This window comes from Panthera pardus, unplaced genomic scaffold (assembly GCF_024362965.1).
Source record: "Panthera pardus isolate Hobbes unplaced genomic scaffold, ASM2436296v1 HiC_scaffold_18, whole genome shotgun sequence".
Classification (NCBI taxonomy): domain Eukaryota; kingdom Metazoa; phylum Chordata; class Mammalia; order Carnivora; family Felidae; genus Panthera; species Panthera pardus.
In genome coordinates this window covers 30,824,946-30,846,567 of record NW_026526743.1, presented here as the reverse complement: position 1 = coordinate 30,846,567, position 21,622 = coordinate 30,824,946, and the positions used below count along the sequence as shown (strand labels likewise).

Below are 21,622 nucleotides of genomic sequence, written 5' to 3'. Positions count from 1 at the left end.
AAAATGAAAAGTAACAAGTGTTTGAAAAGATGTGGGCAAGTTGGAATACTCCTACATTGCCATTAGTAATGTAAAATGGCACAGCCACTATGAAAAAGTGTGGTTGTTCCTTAAAAAGTTAAAGAATTACCATATAACCCAGGAATTCTACTTCTAGATATAAACTATACACCCCAAAGAATTAGAAACAGAGACCCAAATGTTTATATGCAAACGTTCATAGCGGCATTATTCACAACAGCCAAAAGTTGAAAACAGTCCAAGTATCCATCAACAGATGAATGAACAAAATCTGGTACATACCTAAAATGGAATGTTATCCAACCATAAAAAGGGGATAGAGTTCTGATACCTGCTACAATGTGGATGAACCTAGAAAACATTATGCTAAGTATAATAAGTAGACACAAAAGGGAAAATATTATATGATTCCACTATACAAAATATTTAGAATATGTGGAATAGGCAAATTCATAAAGATAAAAGGATTAGAGATTACCAGAGGCTAGGGAGAGGGAAAAATAAGAAGTTATCTCTTAATGAGTAGTTTCTGTTTAGGGAGGTAGGGAAGAAAGGGAAGACAGTAGTGAAGGTTACACAATATTGTCAGTGGAAATAATGCCACTGAATTTTACACATAACACATTAAAAATTTAATTTAAATTTAAAAACATTTTTTATTTAAGGGTACCTGGGTGGCTCAGTTGGTTAAAGGACCAACTCTTGATTTCGGGGCATGGTTGTGAGATAGAGCCCTGCGTCAGGCTCTGCACTGACGGCGAAGAGCCTGCTTGAGATTCTCTCTCTCCCTCTTTCTGCACCTCCTCTGCTCACTCATTCTTGCAAAATAAACTTTTAAAAATATTAAAAACAATTTTATCACGTTTCTTTATTTTTGAGAGGCAGGGAGAGACAGAGCGCAAGGGGGGAGGGGCAGAGAGAGAGGGAGACACAGAACCAGAAGCAGGCTCCAGGCTCTGAGCCCGATGCGGGACTCGTGAACTGTGAGATTATAACCTGAGCCGAAGTCGGACGCTCAACCGACTGAGCCACCCAGGCACCCCTTAAAAAATATTTTTAATTAAAAAAGCCAGACATGTTTTTTCCTCAAGGCTTTGCACTTGCTATGTACAGTCTTTTTTCATTTCATCCAGTTCTTTCCTCAAAAGTAACTTTCTCACTGAGGCCCTTCTTGACCACCCTATCTAAAATGTCACCATTTCCAGAGCCTGGGTGGCTCAGTTGGTTAAGCGCTTACTCTTGATTTTGGCTCAGGTCCCGATCTCACAGCTAGTGGGTTTGAGCCCTGTATTAGGCTCCATGCTGACGGTGCAAAGCCTGCTTTGGATTCTCTGTCTCCCTCTCTTTCTGCCCCTACCCCCCCAACCCCCTGCCCGCCACTCACTCTCTATCTCTCTCTCAAAATAAATAAACATTAAAAATAAATAAATGAAATGTCCCCATTTCCTGTCCAATACGGGATATTCCCCTTCCCTGCTTTATTTTTCTACCTTAGCACTGGCTAACATTCTATATATTTTACATATTTATCATGTTTAAAGCTTATGCTTCCCATAAAATGTAAGTTCTACGTCAAAAATTTTTATATGATGTATCCCTAGTACTTATTATATAAGTATATAATAAGTATATAAAATATAGTAAGTAGTCAATAAATACTCATGGAATGGACCAATTTTTCTTTTTGGTTGGGGAGAGGGAATGCTACATAAGGCAGAAATTGTTTTTGTTCTTTTAAAAAATCTTACATGAAAGTTTTTTTTTAAAAATGGCAACACTGATTACCTGGACATTGGAGTTTATGGTCCATGTAAAAAATATTTTTTATTTTTAATTACGGTAAAACATATATAAGCAAAAAACTTACAACCTTAATTAACCATTTTTTAGGGGTACAATTCAGAACCTTTTAACACATATTCACATTGTGCACACACTCTTTTTCATCTTGCAAATTTGAAACCATGCATCCATTAAACAATTCCTCATTTCTCCCTCCCCACATCCCTGGCAACCACCATTCTACTTTCTCTTTCTAGGAATTTGACTATTCTAGATACCTGACATAAGTGGAACCATACAGTATTTGCATGTGACTGGGTTATTTCACTTAGCCTAATCTCCTCAAGATTCATCCATTTTGTAGTATGTGTCAGAATTGCCCTTCTTTAAAAGGCTGAATAATATTCCAGTGCATGTGTATTATGGCCTATTGTTTATTGCCCACCCTCCCCCCCCCCCCAAGTATTTCTCAAGTTCTTTTTGAATAAGAAGCATGACATGCTGTAGAATCTACCCTTTGGTAGTATGTTCAGCTTTTTTTACATGGGAAGTGCAGTAATAAAAGACATCTGGATAGCAAATCACAAACTGTGACCCAATTTTCAGCCCTCAAATGGTTAGAAAACTTCTACCCAAGGAGCACCTGGGGGTGGCTCAGTCGGTTGAGTGTCTGACTTTGGCTCAGGTCATGATCTCACAGTTCTTGGGTTAAAGCCGAGTCGGGCTCTGTGCTGACAGCCTAGAGCCTGCTGCAGATTCTGTCTCTCTGTCTCTGTCTCTCAAAAATAAATAAATTTTTAAAAATAAAAGAAAATAAAAAAAGAAAACTTCTACCCAAAGTACTCTGAAACTAATTCTTTAATATGGATATTAAGTATGTCTCTTCTTAATTTACCTAACAGTTACTTATAAGCCTACACAGACATTTTCAAAGTAGGCTAACAGGATCCAAAAGAAAAAATTCATTACCCCGAACTATAGACTAAAACCTATTAGTATTATTTGTTTTTCCCTTATCAGGAGACCAAAATTCTAATCTCTGACAGTAACTGAATGTGTGACAACACAGTTAGCCCTCTGGACTTCAGTTTCCTCATCAACGACAGGTTTCGATAAGATGCCTGTGAAGGTATCTTATAACTCAACATTGTATACTGTAGTTTACTTTCCATTCACATATTCAAAAGTTATAAAAATTCTATAGACTTCCAAGAAAGAAATTTTTAAAAAATTACCCCAAACTAGAGATGTAAGCTCCATCAGGAAAAAAAGCTTAAAATTCTCATCAAGGAAAAAAAGCAAGGAAGACTTAAAGTGGTGGGGCCCCATATTCTAAAATAAAAACTTACTGAAATTAAATTTTTAAAAGTTTTTAATTTTAAAAAGACCATGCTTTTTCCTCCTCTTGAAGACATCAATTATTACCTTCTATGTGTAAAATTCCTTTAAAAATTTATGTGAAAGACAGTCATTCTATTAAGTTGTAGAAATATCCTCATCTTTTAATTTTTCAGGCTAATATGACCATAACTTATAACAACAAGAGTATTAGCAAAACTTAGAACCCAACAAAAATATACACCAATTTGAAAGTTATCCAGAAGGACATCCTTCTAAATTATTTTCAACAGCTAACTAACAATTAAATCCTGAGGTTGTTCTATTAATGTACAATACACAAAATCATGAAAGAAGCCCATAGAATAAAAGACTTTAATGTCATATATGCCAATCTCTGTATTTGTTTATACTGTTCTATTAAATCCCATCCTTAACTCTGCTGTATGTATCATCAACATGTTTTGGATTAATCTCACTGCAATATATCTAACTTCAACTGTTTAATAATAAAATAGATCCACTAGTCAATTAGGACCATATGTGGCAAAGGTAAGTCAGCAGCAAATGTAGAGCTGAAGGACCCCAAGGTTTCCAACTGCCATCTCTCTAAACTGCATAACCTTGAGCAGTTCTTGGAACCTCTCAGTCTGTTTCCCTTAGGTGATCATCTACTTGACAGGGTTATTCCAGAGTTCAGAAGAACAAATCCAAAGTCCCAAAACATGGTAAATGCTCGACAGATATGTATTTCCCTCTCACTGACCTGCAGAACTAAGAACTGATGACGCTACATTAATTTGCTCGAAAACTGCTAAGATCCAAGCCTGTTATATCTGATTGTACTTAGTTTCCAAATGATTTAAAAAATATTTATACAAATCAACAGTATTATCATATGCCTATATCTGCCTTCGCCCTAACATATATACTTGTTCTTTTTATTCTCTTCCTAAAGATATCAATGCCCCTCCACCCTTATTTGCTTCTCTTCTCCCATAGGTAATCCACGCTCAACCATGTTGAAATGTTGGCCTGAATTCAACTTTCTCCTATCTCCATTAATATGTACAAGAAGTTCTCTACACCTACAACACTGACCCCCACCTCCCACCTTCCTCCACTTGATAAGTAATGTCTTTTAGATTAAACTCAAGTTCTACTATTTCTAGGAAGCCTGTATGTAAATGTACGTGTACACACGCACACTCTCTCTTTCTCTCTCTCTCTCCTCGAACTGGTAAGCACTCATTTTCCCATAACTTACACACCGTATTACTGTTCTGGGTCTAGTACACCTAGAATGTCTACTTTAGAAGGTCTAATTTAGTAAGTCTGTCTTGTCTACTAAAGACGAATGCAGAGATTAGTTCTTATTCATCTTTATATCCCTAGCATCTACCACACAATTCCTGGCACACAGTAAATACTCAAATGCTTTCAAGAATTCAATAATGTCATAACATAAAACAAAACTCATCAACCCTTAATAGTTACTCCAAAGCTGAGATTCAAAACCATTCTTTTAAGCAACAACATATCATTTTTTATGGCCTTAAGAAGCTCGCACTGAACTGTCCACTTAAAAATGTTTAAAATAGTATATTTTATGTTATGTATATTTTAGCATAAAAAATGCCTCAGTGATCCAATTTAAAGTTTAATTCTCGGGGCGCCTGGGTGGCTTAGTCGGTTAAGCAGCCGACTTCGGCTCAGGTCATGATCTCATGGTTCGTGAGTTCGAGCCCCACGTCAGGCTCTGTGCTGACAGCTCAGAACGTGGAGCCTGCTTTGATTCTGTGTCTCCTTCTCTCTCTGCCCTTCTGCCTCTGGAGCTCTGTCTCTGTCTCTCTCTCTCAAAAATAAATAAACATTAAAAAAAATTAAAAAAAAAATAAAATAAAGTTTAATTCCCAATTATCCCTCAAAGAATCCTATTTTCATTGAGAAGTGATTCTACAAAGGGTTCTGTATAGCACAGCAGTTAAAGTATGGGCTCTGAAAATAAGACTAGTGAAAGCATGAAATCTTGGCTTTATCATTTACTAGCTGTGTAATCTTAGGCAAATCACATAATCATTTTGAAGCTCAGTTTCTTCACCTGTAAAATGGGGATACTAATAGTACTATCTCATAGAACTATTGTATAATAATCCACATAAAACACTGTAAACAGTTTGCAATCTGTGCTCTTTAGGGCACTGGGTAATCTTTAGTCACTGAAAGTAAGAGATTGGACCTCCCTCTCCCCCACTACCCCACCAATAAAAGATTTCACCCTGAGTATTCTGTTTTTATGTATCTTACAGATTGAGCTTTCTAGTAGGATTTTTAAAAAACAAGGGATTCAGGGGCACCTGATTGGCTCAGTTGGTAGAGCATGGAGTCTTGATCTCAAGGTTGTAAATTTGAGCCCCACATTGGGTGTAGAGATTACTTAAAAATAAAATCTTAAAAAAAAGGGGGGGGGACTCCTTGCTTTAAAAGACCTGAAAATCAGTAATGTAGATAGCATTCATTTTAATGTTTATGTTAACATCTCCGTCTGCAGATAATGAATTACTAAATTCAATTACTTACTTTATTGGCATTCACACTTAATTTAGTCTTGCTTTGCATCTTACAGAAAGGGAAATCTTTGAAACATAATCTCATCTCTACTCTTGGTAAAAGGTGACTGAGGATAATTCGGGGCTGATATTGAAAACAGATTATAAATTTCCCGGATGCCACGGAGTCAAGTCAAGTTGTTTAACTGAAGTCGTCCTAAACATCAATCATATCCCTAATCAAATTAAGCATAAATATGTATTATAAAGCCAAATAAATTTCATTTAATATCAAAAACAGGAAATTGACTTAAACGCACAACTTTCTAAAGTTTAAAAGACACTAAAAATTGAGACCCAAGTTGATTATTATCACCTAATTTGCAGGGTTGTTGCATGGTTTAGAAATACATTCAAAGTTCCTAAAATATAGTAGGCACATAGTAAATGCAGCTTTCCCTCTGATACCTGTCAACTCGTTTCTGATTTCCCAAGAGTCAAACTCTCCCATGACCATTAAGCTTCTCCACACCTACTCAGATTCTTCGCTAATAATCTCTCATGCTGTCCCCCTCATCTTCAATATTCTCATGACCATTTGCTCAACCCACCATACTATATTAACACCACTGTAATTTGACCTCTAGATCTCAGTCCAATTCAATCCAATTAATATTTTGCATATTTATAGTATTTATTATATGCCTGGTACAGTTCTAATACCAACCTGTACCTTCGGTATGGTCCATGCTTTCTTTTGCTCAGAAATGTCTAGATTCATTTCCCTATGCTTCTAGGCCATCTCTATGTTTTCTCTCCCCAAGCCTTCAACTGGAACTTCCCCAATCTCACCCAAGGATAATTTTGCCTCTTCTTTAGTCTTCGGAGGTTTTCCAGTTGAAACTCACCAATCATCTTTTCAGAAGCATGTATCTTTCTTTGCATCTGGTCTTTTTCTTCTAGTGATTCTCAGAAGAGGAAGTATGACTGACTCTTTTCCAAAGAGTCAGTAAACCTTTCACCTCTTATTACCATTCCACCTAGCTTTTAAGCAACTTATACCCACATACATTTCAACTCTGTTTAGGATCTTTAATCATCCCCTTTCAATTACCTGCTTCCTTTTTAACTCAGCAGTGGGTCTCCAGACCTACCTTAACAAAAAGGTACAAACAAAATCATCTCATGTCTATCCTTCCTTCTGTTCAGTGACAAATATTGAGAATAGGTGATCCACTGCCTCCATTTTCCAAATACCCACTTACCTGTTAACCTCTTGTATTTTAGTCTCTGCTCCCATAAAAATACTGCAACTATACTTTGAAGGGCGACTAATAAGTTCCTAGACAAATCCAAATGTTCTCTCAATCCCTCTGACCACGAGGAAACACTTGCCACCACTAACCAAGTGACAGAAGCTAACCTCAAAAACGCAACCTTCTATAAGAAGCCTCCAATCATCCATGCGTCTGCATCTATCATATACTATTTAGGCACCAAATGCTCAAAGAACAAGGCCCGTGACTTATTCATCCATGGTACCAGCTATGACCCTGCTTGGCCCATAACAAAAGCTGTTTAAATGTTTTCTGAACTCAGTTCAAGTAACCCCTCTGCCTTCTGGAAATTATTTCAGCTTCTATGACACACACTATCTTGGATTTCCTTTCTTATAGCTTCCCTTGCCTTTCTGATTCATTTAAGGTAGTGTAATAGACTTAAGTTTCTATGCAGTCACTTTATTTCTATCAAATCCACTTAGCATTTCGAATTTAGTCAAATGTTGACACATCTTCGTCAACATGTCTTCTAAAATGCGATTTCACATTCAAATCCTTCAGAAATTCAATTCCATTTTTTTTTTTTGGAATACTATAAATTATATAAAATGTTTTTCTTACTACTGATATAAAATAAAGATATAAAACTCAATTTCCCACTACTTTAATGAGACCATATAGCATCTCATTGCCTTCCTTGAAGTATCTGACCACAAGCATACCAAGGAAGCAATAGCTGGGGTCCCTATTTACCTAATGATGCATGTCCCTGTTAGTAGCACTTTGAGCTTTGGTCATTCCTGACACAACACCCAGCATTCGTCTCAGGAATAATACACAACCTTATAATACTTTCCCTCCTCCTTCCCCAGGGCCATCTTTCAAAGTATCACGTACATTTCACCTAATAGTTACCAAATTCACTTTGACCAAAAGTTCTTTCCCATTTCCTTCAAGATTTCTTTAAGTTATAGACACATGTTATTTTTTCATTCTTTCCAAACGATATCCCCTAAAATGCTGTACTATTCACTGTATTTCACAACCAAATATTTTTAAGGATCAAGAAAAGACACTGTTTAAGATAAAACAAAATTTGGGGTACTTGGGTGGCTCAGTCGGTTAAGCGTCCAACTTTGGCTCAGGTCATGATCTCACAGTTCGTGGGTTCGAGCCCCGCATCGGGCTCTGTGCTGATAGCTCAGAGCCTGGAGCCTGCTTCGGATTCTGTGTCTCCCTCTCTCTCTGCCCCTCCCCAGCTCACACTCTGTCGTCTCTCCCTCTCTCAAAAATAAATAAACATTAAAAAAAAATTTGGAAAAAAAATTTATGCAAAATATATGAAACTTAATCATTATCCTAACACTTTTTCCCTCTTCTTATAAAAGAATAAGATATATTAGAAGTTATCTTTCAGAAGTTATTTGACTATAACTTTGAAAACAAAAAACTATGTTTTGTTTGAATATGCTGTAATCCAACAGGCACACCATAGGTGCTCATTTGTGGACTGAAAATCTTTAGATTTGCTCTTTCATATTTCTTTATACTATGTCTCATTTAGGTAGAAATAGCTATTCATCACCAAATATCCACCATTGGAGATTTTTTAAAAATAGCACAAGATTTTTCAAATACCGTGTAATAGTATTTTAATCAAACCACATAACTGAATATAAAGTAACTGGCATTCTCATACACTGCTAAAAGGAGTATAAACTGGAACAACAAATCTGGAAAATGATACGGCTTTATTGGTAGAGTTGAATATATGCATACCCATGACCAGCTTTTCCACTTCTAGAAATATATATGCCACAGAAATGTGTGCATATGTGTGCCCACCAAAAGGCATGTACAGAAATGTTCGTATCAGTATTATTCATAACAGTTCCAAACTGAAAACATGTCCATCATACATTAGAATCAATAGCAATGAGAATGAATGAACTACTTCTGCACAGAAAAACACAAATTAGTTTCAGACATAATATTAAGCAAAAAACCACATACCATGTGATTTCACTTACATAAAGCTCAAAAACAGCCAAAACTACTCTTTGGTTTTAGAAGTCAGCATGGCAGTTACCTCTGGGAGGCTGAAAGAGGGTGATAACTGGAAGGGAGTAAGAGAGGAGCTTCTGGAGTGCCCATAACATTCTATTCCTTGACCTGGGTAGTGGTCACAGAGATGTGTTTACTTTGTAATAAATCATAAAGCTATAAACTTATGACTTATACAGGTTTCTGAATGTCATAACTTATCAAAAAATAAAAATAAAAAACCTAACGGAAACAAGATGAAACATAAATAAGTATTTGTGTCATTATTTAGAGTACATGTCATTCAAAACAATATTGGTAAGCAAATATAGGATGGTCTCTGCAAGGACTCAAGTAAACTTTGTATACTACTGATTTTAACATGTGCTCACCAGATTAGAACTAAGTGTAGTCAGTGAATTCACTAACTTAAGCAACCTCTGAAATAAAATATTCCTTAATACTAGAAACCTCAGGCAACTCAGTTTATCTGGAGCTCAATTTCTTCATCGATAAAACAGACTGAATCAGTACACCAAATCTATAATCTTTAATTTCTAGGTTTGTTTTAGGTAAAGCTGTCCAGCTCCTTGACTGGAAGAAAAAATGTTAATGAATAAATATTTAATCGCCTAAAGATAAACACTGGAAAGATAACTACAAAATACATAAATATATGGAATTCCAGTTAATTCCATGAAAAAGTACCTTTTATTCAGTGTGTAAAAAGCACAAAATTTTAAGATAAAACAAAATTTATGTAAAATATATGAAACCTAACCATTATCTGAACCATTTTTTCCTTCTTCTTATATAAGAATAAGATATATTAGCAGTTATCTTTCAGAAGCATAGCCATTGATTTCTAAGAGAATAAAATTCAATATACTTTATACTGCTGCTGCTTAGTCAAGTAAACTAAACTGAAATAACCACTGAACAAGAAAAATGATCTTTATTTTTCCCTTCAGATTTCAAACTGTGTCCCTTGGAGGCAATAACAATATTTAAAATTGCTGGTTAAAAAAAGTTTTAAGGGCGCCTGGGTGGCTCAGTCAGTTAAGCGTCTGACTTCGGCTCATGTCATGATCTCATGGTTTGCAGGTTCAAGCTCCACATAGGGCTCTGTGCCAACAGCTCAGAGCCTGGAGCCTGCTTTGGATTCTGTGTCTCCCTCTCTCTCCCTGCCCCTCCCCACCTCACGCTCTGTCTCTCTCTCAAAAATAAACATTAAAAAAAAAATCTTTTTTAAGTTTTAAAGTTTTTTTTTTTTAAAAACTTACTATTTGCTTAGTTAGTAATGACAAATTATAAGAAATATCACCATCTACAGTTATTTGATAAATAATAGCTCCTAATGGCCTGCACTTAGGATTTTTACTCATAAGCACCAGAAGCCTCATTAAAAATGATTAATATCAGACTGCCTACAAGCTAATAACTTTAAAGAGTGCAACTTTCTTGAGAACATCAAGATTACAAGACTTGTATTCTGTGCCATCACCCAAATAATATCGAAACCCATCTGATACTACATTCAGGTTAATTTTTTTTCTCAAACCTTCTTATCTAATATAGTCTGTATTATTATATGTTACAAAGAACTGTATTAAATCTTTTTTCACAAATCAACTTTCAAAAACTAAAGTGTATTGTTAAAAATTAAGATCATTTCAAGTTCCTAATTCTTCTAACATAAATATGAAGCTTGCTTTTTCTTCTCAACATACACGCTAAGAGTACGGTGATGGTGTGGTGTTGCGTATACAGCTAAACCTACTGTAGCGGAGGCACGGATCGGTCAGATAAAGGTAGTCCCTCTCCCCTCACTCTGCCTTCTAAAGCTCTTGCCTGGAATGGTGTTCAAAACTTAATTTCTTGCCAAACTTCTTTCTCCCCTCATGTTCAACTCAGAAAATCTCACCACCATCTTTCTAGGTCCTCAAGCCAGGGACCTGGAGGTCACTCTGACACCTTTCCTTTAACCTCCAATCTGTCATGAAGTTGTCAACTCCCCTGCGACTCTCAGCTCTATCAAACTAGATGATATTGCTACCCTAGGGCCAGCTCCCATCATCTTACCTCAACGACTGTACGTAGTAGTCTTTGCTTCCATTTTGCCTTTCTCTAATCCATTCTTAACTAGTATTAGTCTTAAAATCTAAGGCATTCAAAATCTTTGCTTCAAAATCTTCAATGACTCACTGTAACATCCTCAGTAAAACCCAAGTCTTTAATGTGCCCTGCAAGGCCCTGTATGATCTGCACTCTGCCTATCTCTCATCTTACATGGTTCTCCTTGATTATTATACTCCTGCCACTTTGAATTTCTTTCATTTCTTCCAACATAATTAAGTTCTTTCTTGACTTCATATTCTTTTCTCTTCCAAGAAACCCTTTCCCTATCTAGCTTCTTAATCTTTGTCTTGACTTAAAAAATATCACTACCTAAAAGAGGCCTTCTCTGACCAATCTCAAACCCTCCCCATTTTTCTCTCATAGCATTTTTTTCCTTTACTGAATTCATCATAAACAGTAACTTTACATTTGTTATTTACATGCCCATTATTAGACTGTTCCCACTATTAGACTGTAAATTCTACAAAGGCAGGGATAAATAAATTTATTATGCAATATAATAAATAACTAAATAAAGGAATCTCTTAATAAATAAATCTTTTTAATGAATCAATGCATGTGAGTGACCTGGAGTTCAGAGAATAAATTATAGCTTAAAGTGGCTTCCGCTTCTCTGGGTTTCCCCTTAATCACTTGATCAGCTTTCCAACTGTTTCTACAAGACCAGTGCTCTAACTCCTGAGCTATGGAGCCAAGTGCACCCAACTGTTTCTAAAAGGGAAGAGCCAAAGGTGTTCCTGCAAAATTAAAACCAATTCAGTAGGGGGAATGTCAGGAAGTTGTATGTGATACGTCAAATAAGTGAGACAAATTATAATGCTATGGTCATGGGAAGGAGAAATCCCTAAGGGCCACAATGACAAAAGATGACCTTATTCACAGGGTGGAATCTGACCTGAGTATTCAGACTGGTAAAATTCAGGGGCAGAATGTAGGGGAGCAAAGCCCAAACAAGTAAACAGAAACACAGTGTCAGAAGACAGTTATAAAACTGGAATGTGGCAACTTATATTCACAAAGTAAATTAGTGTAAAAAAGCTAAATCTTCTATCATGTAAGAAATCTGAATATGGTTAAGACATGTTAATCATCTTAACACCAAGACAGCTACAAAACATTTAAAAGGTTACAGTAAAATCGGTCTATCTCCTCAGTGTTCATAAATCTCTTCTGATTCCAATTTTTGGCTTTCAAAGTTTTTCAAACACTTATGACAACAAGCTTTCATTATTAGTTTCATAATTCATTTTCAGTCTAACCAAATGCCTTAAGTTTCCATATTCTTACCAATGGTCTTTATTTCCCCAGCGTATATATTATTTCAGTCATATTTATTTTTCCTTCATACTTTGACTTCTCTAGGATTTCGTTTTTGTCTTCTCTGTCAAAGTATTTAGTTGACTTTTACTTCTACTACATTTGTATCAGTGACAAACACATCTAACCCTTCATAATATCTAAAATGTTCACATGTACCAAAATTTTTATTTTACTATTGAAACTTCAATAGATTTCACTTCTGTCATTCTTCTTCAGTTTCTGACTCTTAATTTTATACATTAAGCCCCTCCTTGACTTCTACCTTGTTTCCATAGGTAAAGTGCCAACGTCTAGTTCGATGTCTTATAGAAGGCATTCGGTTACATCAGAAAATGGGTTTGGAATTAAAAGTTTCTAAAGATACTTCCAAGTTGAAAATTCTATGATTTTATTAATCTTATATCATGGGATTTTTTTTTTTTTTTAACAACACTGCTTTCTTATCTTTATTCATGCCTCCCACGTGACCTTATTCTTTTAAAAATGTTCTTTTTCATTTTCAGGTAAGGCCAACTATACCACTATTTGTTTCAAAACCTCTGCCTTTCCATACACTTCAACCCAGGCGTAAGTTTTATATTTCAGAGGACATATCTCTTGGGACACTCAGAATCACAGAACTATAAAACTCAAGAAAACTTAGGTTCACAGAAGTTACAAAACTTGAGTACAGCTACACAGCTAGTAAAGTGACAAAACCTGATTCTCTCCAGTCAGAACTCCTTCTAAATCAAGAAGGCTTAACAATGTATTTTCCTAATGCTATTTCTTATGTCCTTAGGATATTTTCTCCTACTTATTCAATCACAAGGTTTTTGTTTTTTAATTCTACAACAACCACTCTCCTAAAACCGTCCAGAATGACAAAGATACCTGAATCTAATCTGGGAGGCAATTTTTTAAAATTTTTCTCCCAAAGCACTTCATGTCTGTATTATATGATCTGTGGTTTACAGGAAACTCACTAAGGGCTGAGACCTGCTAATACCTTGTAGTACACTGTAACTACTTAATGTGAAGTGTCTAAGCAATACAAGCAAAGGCCAAGTCCTGGAAGATACAAAATGCATGTTTAACTTGCTTAGAGCAATAGATGTTTTTCAGTTAACAAATATTTATCCAGTATGTATCCTACGGAAGACTCTTTACTATTAGCAAAAAGTCCCACTTAATTTCAAGTTCTGTAAATCTAACAGAAATGAAGAAACGCTATGTTCATCCTTTTGCACTGAAACCCCCTCCCCCAAAAGACCAAAACACACACACTCGGGCCCACCTACACACTGCTCCCTCTGCAATGTGGAGTCCCCCACCCCCACCCACCCCAGGTAAGTTCACCTTCTGTACATTAAAGTGTTTGTGGACCTAGCCATTCTTTTGAAAAGTACCTGTGCAATTATGCACAGTTTAGCTAGAGTAATACTACACAGGAGAAGCCCTTTTCCCCCCCTTCAAGATGGTAGTTGGTTAAGTAGAACTGGAGTTGGAAATCAGAGAAAGGGAAAAGGTGAAAAGTAGCATGCAAAACTGAGAAACTAAAATGTGATAGTGATTTTATTAACGAAAATAAACTTTATTCAATACGGGATGATTCTGAGGTAGTTCTGAGCATTTCACACAATGGGTAAAAGTCACAGTAGTGTCAATCCCAGACTCCCAGGAAAAGTTAACTATGGAACACTGTTAATACCACAATTTAAGAAATTTTTGGTCTACTTTGTTCTGAAAAGTTTTATTTTTCTGAAAAAAAAAAAAAAAAAAAAGGCAAAACAGAACTAAAAAAGGAACAAACAGAAACCACTCTGAGCTGGCGACTGCGACGACAGGCCAGTAAGACACCCAGGCTTTCCGGGTCGTGCTTGGCTTCGGGATGGATGTCCGCGAAGACAGCCCTGGAACCACCCATCACGTCCCACACCCAGAGCCCAAGAAAGCGGCGGCGGGCTCCGGGCCCCGCTGCAGACGTGGAGCGGCCCTCGAGGCTGCCGCTCGGGGCGAGGGATCCCAGCGGGGTGGGGGTGGGGGCAGTGCGGTCGGAACCCGGCCGGCAGGGCCCGGGAAAGCGCCGGGGGCGTCCCGGGCTCGGGGGCACCCAGCTCGCGCGGGACGCCCTGTCATGAGTCACGGAGGCGAGAGAGCGGGCGGGCGGGGGGAAGAGGCTGCAGGATGGAGGGAAGCCCGACCCTCGGGAGGGGAAGCGGGCGGGCCGGGAGGCCCCGACCTCGCGCGGGGCGGGGACGCCGGGCCCTGCCCACCCTGCCCTCACCTCCGCCCGACGCAACAGGCGCGGCGGCCGGGTCCCGACCCCGGGGTCTGCGGGCAGCGGGGAGGGGTGGGGGTGGGGGGGCGGGGGCAGCAGCCCGCAGCCATGACAGGCGCGGGGCGGGCCGCGGGCGGGCTGGGCCGCACGTGCGGGCAGCGCCCCCTCCCCGGCCTCCCCGCGCGCCCGGCCGTCCCCGGGCGCGGGCCCCTCACCTCCAGCGGCGGCGGTGCGGCCCGGCCTGCCCCGACCCACCCCCCCCCCCCGCCCCCACCACCACCACCACCACCCCCTCCCTACCCCCGGCCGAGCGGCGGCGGCGGCGGCGGCGGCACGTACTCACCGCCGCTCGCTGGCTCTCGGGCTTCGCCATGACTGAGGCGCCCCCGCCGCCCCCCGCCTCGACCGAGACTGACACGCGCGGCTGGCCGGGCGGGGGCGGCCTCAGGCGACCACCCGGCTGACAGAACCCGCCCCCGCCTCTCCCCACCAGTTGAACAGCGACCGCCGCCCCGCGGTGCCCCCGGGCTTGCTCCCCACGCCTGGGGCGGCGGGTGGCAACGGCGGGCGGCGGCGGCACTTACCGGCGGCGCGGCCAGGCCCCCCTGTCAGCGCGGGGCCGGGAGGGAGAGGAGGGAGGAGTGAAGGGGCACCGCCTCCCCCGCGCCGCCACGCACCCGCCTGATTGGCCCAGTTCACTCCCCCAGCGCGACCCCACCAGCCCCTGCGAGCGGCACTCCGGCAGCACCGGCGCGCCATTTGCATATTTGTGCCCGCGCCGCTGATTGGCCGGGGCTCGGAGGGGCGGCCGTGACCGCGGCCGCTCCCGCCGTCGCTCCTGCCGCGTCGGGCGACCCGGGAGGGAGGATCCCTCTCGCCGCTCCGCTTCCCCCCCCCCCGCGGCCCGGCCCGACCCGGGGCGGAGGACGGCGGGAGGCGGGGTCGCCGCCCCGCTCCAACATGGCCTCGCCGCGCCGCCGACCCAATCGCCGGTGCGGTTACTCCCGGAGCCCCGGGCGGCCTCGGGGCGGGGAAGTGTTGGCGCCGGGCGCCCTCTGGCCGGAGCGCGGGGCAGTGCAGTGGCCCGGGCTCCCCTCGCCGCCCCGCCGCGGCCGCCACGTCAGGCCGCGCCCTCGCGACGGCCTCTCCCCTCCCCGCGGCCCCGCCGCCACGTCAGGCCCGGCGGGCACGCCCCGGCCGCGAGCTGACCAGTGGCGGGGTCGGCGCCGAGGTCACTCACGCGCTGGGCATCTCTCCGCCAGCCCGGGGCCAGCCGGGAACCGAGAGGGTTTCCTGAGCCACCCTTTTCAAACGGCGTGGGTTCGGACCCGCGTCCTTCTCCTGCTCGGCCACCGCCGCCGTGACACACGCCCGTGCTGTAAAATCGGGAGCAGGGAGAGGGGCGCCGCGATGATGCAGCGATTCTGCCCAGGTGCTAAGCACCTGCCATGGAGAGAAGAGACCCAGCCCCAAGTCCTGATGCAGAGAGCGAGCGAGCGCGCACCTCAAGTGGTGGAGAGCTGGGGCTGACACCTAGTCTTCCCGGTGTTCAGGCCCACGTTCTGATTTGCACAGCGATGAAGGGAAAGAAAGAACAAACAGACGGGGGGGGGGGGGGGGGGGGAGGAAGAAAGAAAGGAGGGAGACAGGGACATCGGTCTAGGAGTAGGTGGCCTACTAGAAAACCACTGGCCGAAGGAGTTGTGGGGACACCTTGGGTTCCCTCTCGCTCTGTCACTAACTGTGTGACCTACATTAAATCATAACATGTCCCAGAGCCTCGGTTTTCCCTTCTGTAAAATGAAGAGGCTGGGCCAAATTTTCCAAAAGCCTTCCAGCTGTAACTAAAATTCTAACGGGTCTCTTTCAGGCTCTGTGCTGGCTCCCATGCCTAATTAAAGCTTTAAAATCCACATTAGAACGGGTGGTAGACAAAATAATGGGATGTTAGAACTTCAGTCTGTCTACCTTATGTTTGTTCGAAACTGTTTACCGGTTCAAATCCAGTGTGGGCGATATTCAGCATTCACCTTCCAGTTGACAGAAATCTCTTGAGCTGCAGACTCCACAAAAGAAGCATAGAGCAATGTCACTGTGCTTGTTTATGCCTGACCGGAACGGAATGGCTGCGGTATACAGAGTGCTAGTTGCCAGGTAATTTCATTCTTCATATTCCCCATGCAGGCCCTCCAGAGTGGATCAACACAAGTCTATTTAGCTCAGATATTGAAGGGGCTCGGAGGAAACCCTGCTGAGGGAGAAGTTACAATTACAGCTTTGATTCCCCTCAAGGATACTTAATAACAACCACATACTAGGCTGAGAATGCACAGAAACAGTTCAACCCCAAGCTCCCTACACTACTTATTTGAATACTCCTTTAGTTTGCAAATTCAACCTGTTGAATAGAATTTAAGGCCAGTAACATTTATCTGCGATCAAACAAGAGAATAAGATATCCCATATCTTGCCTAAAACTTTAGCTCCTTTTTACAGAACGTTTCTCCCCAAGAAAACTCAGGTTTTCTTGAATCTTTGAAAAAGTACTTACACTCAGTGATTAAAAAGCATCATTATCATTATCAACATCATTGTATTCTACTATGATCAGTGGATGCCTTCAAAAGTATGTAGAGGGGTGTTTTCATGTCGGCTCAGGTCATGATCTCACGGTTTGTGGGTCTGAGCCCCACGTTGGGCTCTGTGCTGACAGCACAGAGTCTGCTTAGCATTCTCTCTCTCCTTCTCTCTCTGCCCCTGTCCTGCTCCCACGCTCTCTCTCTGTCTCAAAATAAATAAAATAAATTTAAAAAAAAAGATGCAGAGCTATTTGTCCTAATGAAAAATGGCCTCTAGAAAGCTGTTACTTTAAACTTACATCTGTCTTTTTGTATGTCTCATTCCTCACTACCAGACTGACATTTCTCTATTTTTCTAGCTGACAACCTTCTTTCCTTTTTTTTTTTTTTTTTTTTTTTATTCTTCAATTTACTATGAATTTAGACACTGATAAACTTTCATTAGACTCTTGGGTTTTGAGTAAAGATCTTCTGTGGGATTCTCTTAAGCGCATCAGTTTTTGCGACATTTATTTTGACTTTTCAATGAGTGGTTTTTCACTTATTTTAAAAAAATTGTTTTAATGTTTATTTTTGACAGAGAGAGACAGAGAGCACACGCGCAAGCAGGGGAGGGGCAGAGAGAGAGGGAGACACAGAATCCGAAGCAGGCTCCAGGCTCTGAGCTGCTAGCACAGAGCCCAATGTGGGCTCGAACTCAAGGACCAAGAGATCATGACCTGAGCTGAAGTCGGACGCTTAACCAACTGAACCACCCAGGCGCCCGTTTTCACTTCTTTCTTTTTTTTATTTTTTCTTTTTTCTCTTTTCTTAATGTTTATTTTTTAGAGAGAGAGAGGGAGAGACAGAGTGCAAATGGGGGAGGGGCAGAGAGAGAAGGAGACGCAGAATCTGAAGCAGGCTCCAGGCCCTGAGTTGTCAGTACAGATCCCCACACGGGGCTCAGACCCACAAACTGTGAGATCATGACCTGAGCCAAGATGAAGAGTCGGACACTCACCCAACTAAGCCACCCAGATGCCCCTGTTTTCATTTATTTCTTAAATCTTAGTGGTATTCTTGGTAACTGAGGTTTCTGAATATACAGACTCTGAAAAAGCCATTGCAAAGGAAGGCTCCAAATCCCAGATTTAAAAGGCTAGATCAGTAAATAGTACCCTCTGCAATTTAATTAATTAATTTTTAAAAGTTTTATTTATTTAAGTAATCTCTACACCCCACGTGGTGCTCAAACTCATGACCCTGAGATCAAGAGTCGCATGCTCTTCTGACTGAGCCAGCCAGGTGCTCCTACCCTCTGCAATTTAAATGACCAAAAATCAGTATCATCAATAACACTGAAATCGAACGACACTGGCCTACCATTTCCATCAGGCAATGCAATGTCCAGAGGCAGGTGGTGACAATGCTCTCCAGGTCCCTCTATCCCACTCTAGAGTATAAATGGCTCCAGTCTTGGCCAATGATTTTCAAACCAAAAAGGTCCGTCCCCCTATTTGCAGACACAATGACTCAAGTCACCAGAAAGCCTGTGCTATGACAAAGACCAGTTCTTCACACTCTGAAGGAAACATTCTACAAGTGCATCCAATAGGTACCATGTACTTAAGTTTAATTAGTCATAGGCAGTGTTAAGGGTTTACATTCCCTGTTTCATTTTACCTTCACAGCCAGTGTATGAGGAAAGGACTCTTTTTCCCCCTGTACAAATGAATAGGGTCCAAAGTCTTGCCCTGGTTACACAATCATTGAGTGGCAGAGACAGGATTCAAACTTAGAGCTGTCTGGTCCTAAAGCCTGTAACTCTTAACCATTACATTGTATCCCTCCTCTCTGTCTAGTTTCCAATTCCATGTTTAGCAAGCAACCTCTTGGCAACTAATCTGGCATTTTAGAAGGGGGAATTTCCCTACTGGCATTTTGGGTCAGGGCGCCAAACAGGAAATATCACAAAATGTAGCCATCAGATGACATTTTCTTGCAAGTTTGAGGAATATGAACTCCTGCTCTGTCACCTGTTCACTTTTGGGGGAAACTGATGTACTCAAGATCCCAAAACTCACCCCATAACTGTTAGAATGGCTATTATCAAAAAGACAAGAAATAAGTGTTGAGAGGATATGGAGAAAAGGGAACCCTTGTGTACTGTCGATGGAAACGTAAATTGGTGCAGCCGCTATAGAAAACAGTGTGGAGGTTCCTCAAAAATTAAAAATAGAACTACCAAATGATCCAGCAACTCTTCTGGGTTTTTATCTGAAGAAAACAAAACACTAATTTGAAAAGATACATGCCCCACCCCCCGCCTTGTTCACTGCAGCATTATTTACAATAGCCAAGACATGGCAACAACCTATTTTTTAAAAGTCTCTTTATTTAAGTACTCTTTACACTCAAAATGGGGCTCGAACTCATGACACCAAGATCGAGAGCCACAGGCTCTCGACAGGTGCCCTACCCTAAGTGTCTATCAATGGAGAAACAGATAAAGGCAATGTGGTATATGTATCTACAATGGAATATTATTCAACCATAAAAAGAAATGAAATCTTGCCCTTGTAACAACAGTGATGCACCTTGAAGGTATTAGACTAAGTGAAGTCAGTCAGACCAAGAAAGACAAATACCACATGATCTCATTTATGTATGAAATATTAAAAAAAAAAAAAAAAACAAAAAAAACTACCAACCTCACAGATACAGAAAACAGATTAGTGGTTGTCCGAGGAGAGGGTAGTGGGTGGGAAAAATGGGTGAAAGGGGTCAAAAGATACAAACCTCCAGTTACAAAATAAGCCATGGGGATGTAATGTACAGCATCGTGACTATAGTTAACGATACAGTATTGCATATTTGAAAGTTGCTGAGAGAATCTTAGAAGTTTGCATCCCAAGGGGGAAAAATTTGTAATTACATATGGTGATGGATGTTAACTAGACTTATTGTGGGGATCATTCCCCAGTATATACAAATATCAAATCATTATGTGGTAGACTTGAAACCAGCCCATGTCAGTTATACCTCGAGAATTTTTTTAAAGGCCTACAACTGCAAAACTAAGGATTAGACCCTATCTCAGTGAGACCTGCAAAAGGGATGCCCACAGAATAGTCAAAAGATCCTTGGGGGAAAAAAAAAAAAAAAAAAGAAGAAGAAGACTGAAATAAATATAACACTGCATGTTAACTACACTAGATTGAAAATTAAAAAAAAAAAAAAAAAAAAAAAAGATTCCTTTAGGGCACCTGGCTGGCTTAGTCAGTAGAGCATGCGACTCTTGATCTCAGAGTTGTGAGTTCAAGCCCCATATCGAGAACAGAGTTACTTAAATAATAATAATAATAATAATAATAATAATAATAATAATAGGGGTGCCTGGGTGGCTCAGTCGGTTAAGTGTCTGACTTCAGCTCAGGTCATGATCTCACAGTTTGTAAGTTCAAGTCCTTGCATCGGGCTCTGTGCTGACAGCTGGGAGCCTGGAGCCTGCTTCAGATTCTGTGTCTCCCTCTCTCTCTGCCCCTCTCCTGCTCATGCTCTCTCTCTCTCTCTCAAAAATAAATAAACATCAAAAAAAATTTTTAAATAATAATTTAATTTAAAAAATTCCTTCAAAACAAGAAAGTTGAAGGACTCACACTTCTTGATTTCAAAACTTACTACAATGCTACAGTAATCCAGACAGGGTTGTACCGCCAGGCACAAGGACAGATCTATATAGATAATGGACTAGAATTGAGAGTCCAGAAATAAACTTTTACATTTATGGTCAATTTATTTTCAATAAGAGGGCTAAGACATATAAATTGAGAAAGACCACTGGATATACAAATGCTAGAGAATGACCTGGACCCCTACCTTATACCATACAGAAAAAATAAATCAAAAGAGATCACAGACTTAAATGTAAGAGGTAAAACTATAAAACACTAAGAAGAAAACATAGGAGTAAATCTTCAGGCAATGGTTTTGGGTTTAGCCAATAGTTTCTTATATAGTGTATGACACCTTAACATAGCAACAAAAGGAAATAGAGATAAATTGGGCCTCATTAAAATTAAAAAGTTTTGTACAAGCAACCAAAGAAAAAATAAATTGGTCATCAAACTAGGAAAACTTTCCTGAGTCAAAGGACACCATTAAGAAAGTGCAAAGACACCCACTCACTCACAGGATGAGAGAAAATATTTGCAAATCATACATCTGATAGGGGTCAAGTATCCAGAACATATGAAGACTTCTTACAACTCAACAATAAAAAAATACATAACCCAGATGAAAAACAGTCAAAGTAGTTTTGAATACTTTGAA

General features: G+C 40.8%; 1 protein-coding gene across 6 annotated transcripts in view; it reads right to left on the bottom strand.

Moving 5' to 3' along the window:
* CHD9 (chromodomain helicase DNA binding protein 9) overlaps positions 1-21,622 on the bottom strand; it is a 233,692-nt gene that overhangs the window by 165,043 nt on the left and 47,027 nt on the right. For 4 of the 6 annotated variants that reach the window (XM_053906106.1, XM_053906109.1, XM_053906108.1 and 1 more), the window contains exon 1: positions 15,317-15,438. The exons of 1 other annotated variant lie outside the window; for it this stretch is intronic. The gene's annotated coding sequence lies outside the window, so the exon portion shown is untranslated. Of the gene's footprint in view, positions 1-15,075; positions 15,290-15,316; positions 15,439-21,622 lie in introns of those variants that run through there. One more of the 6 variants, XM_053906107.1, reaches the window with a different exon arrangement.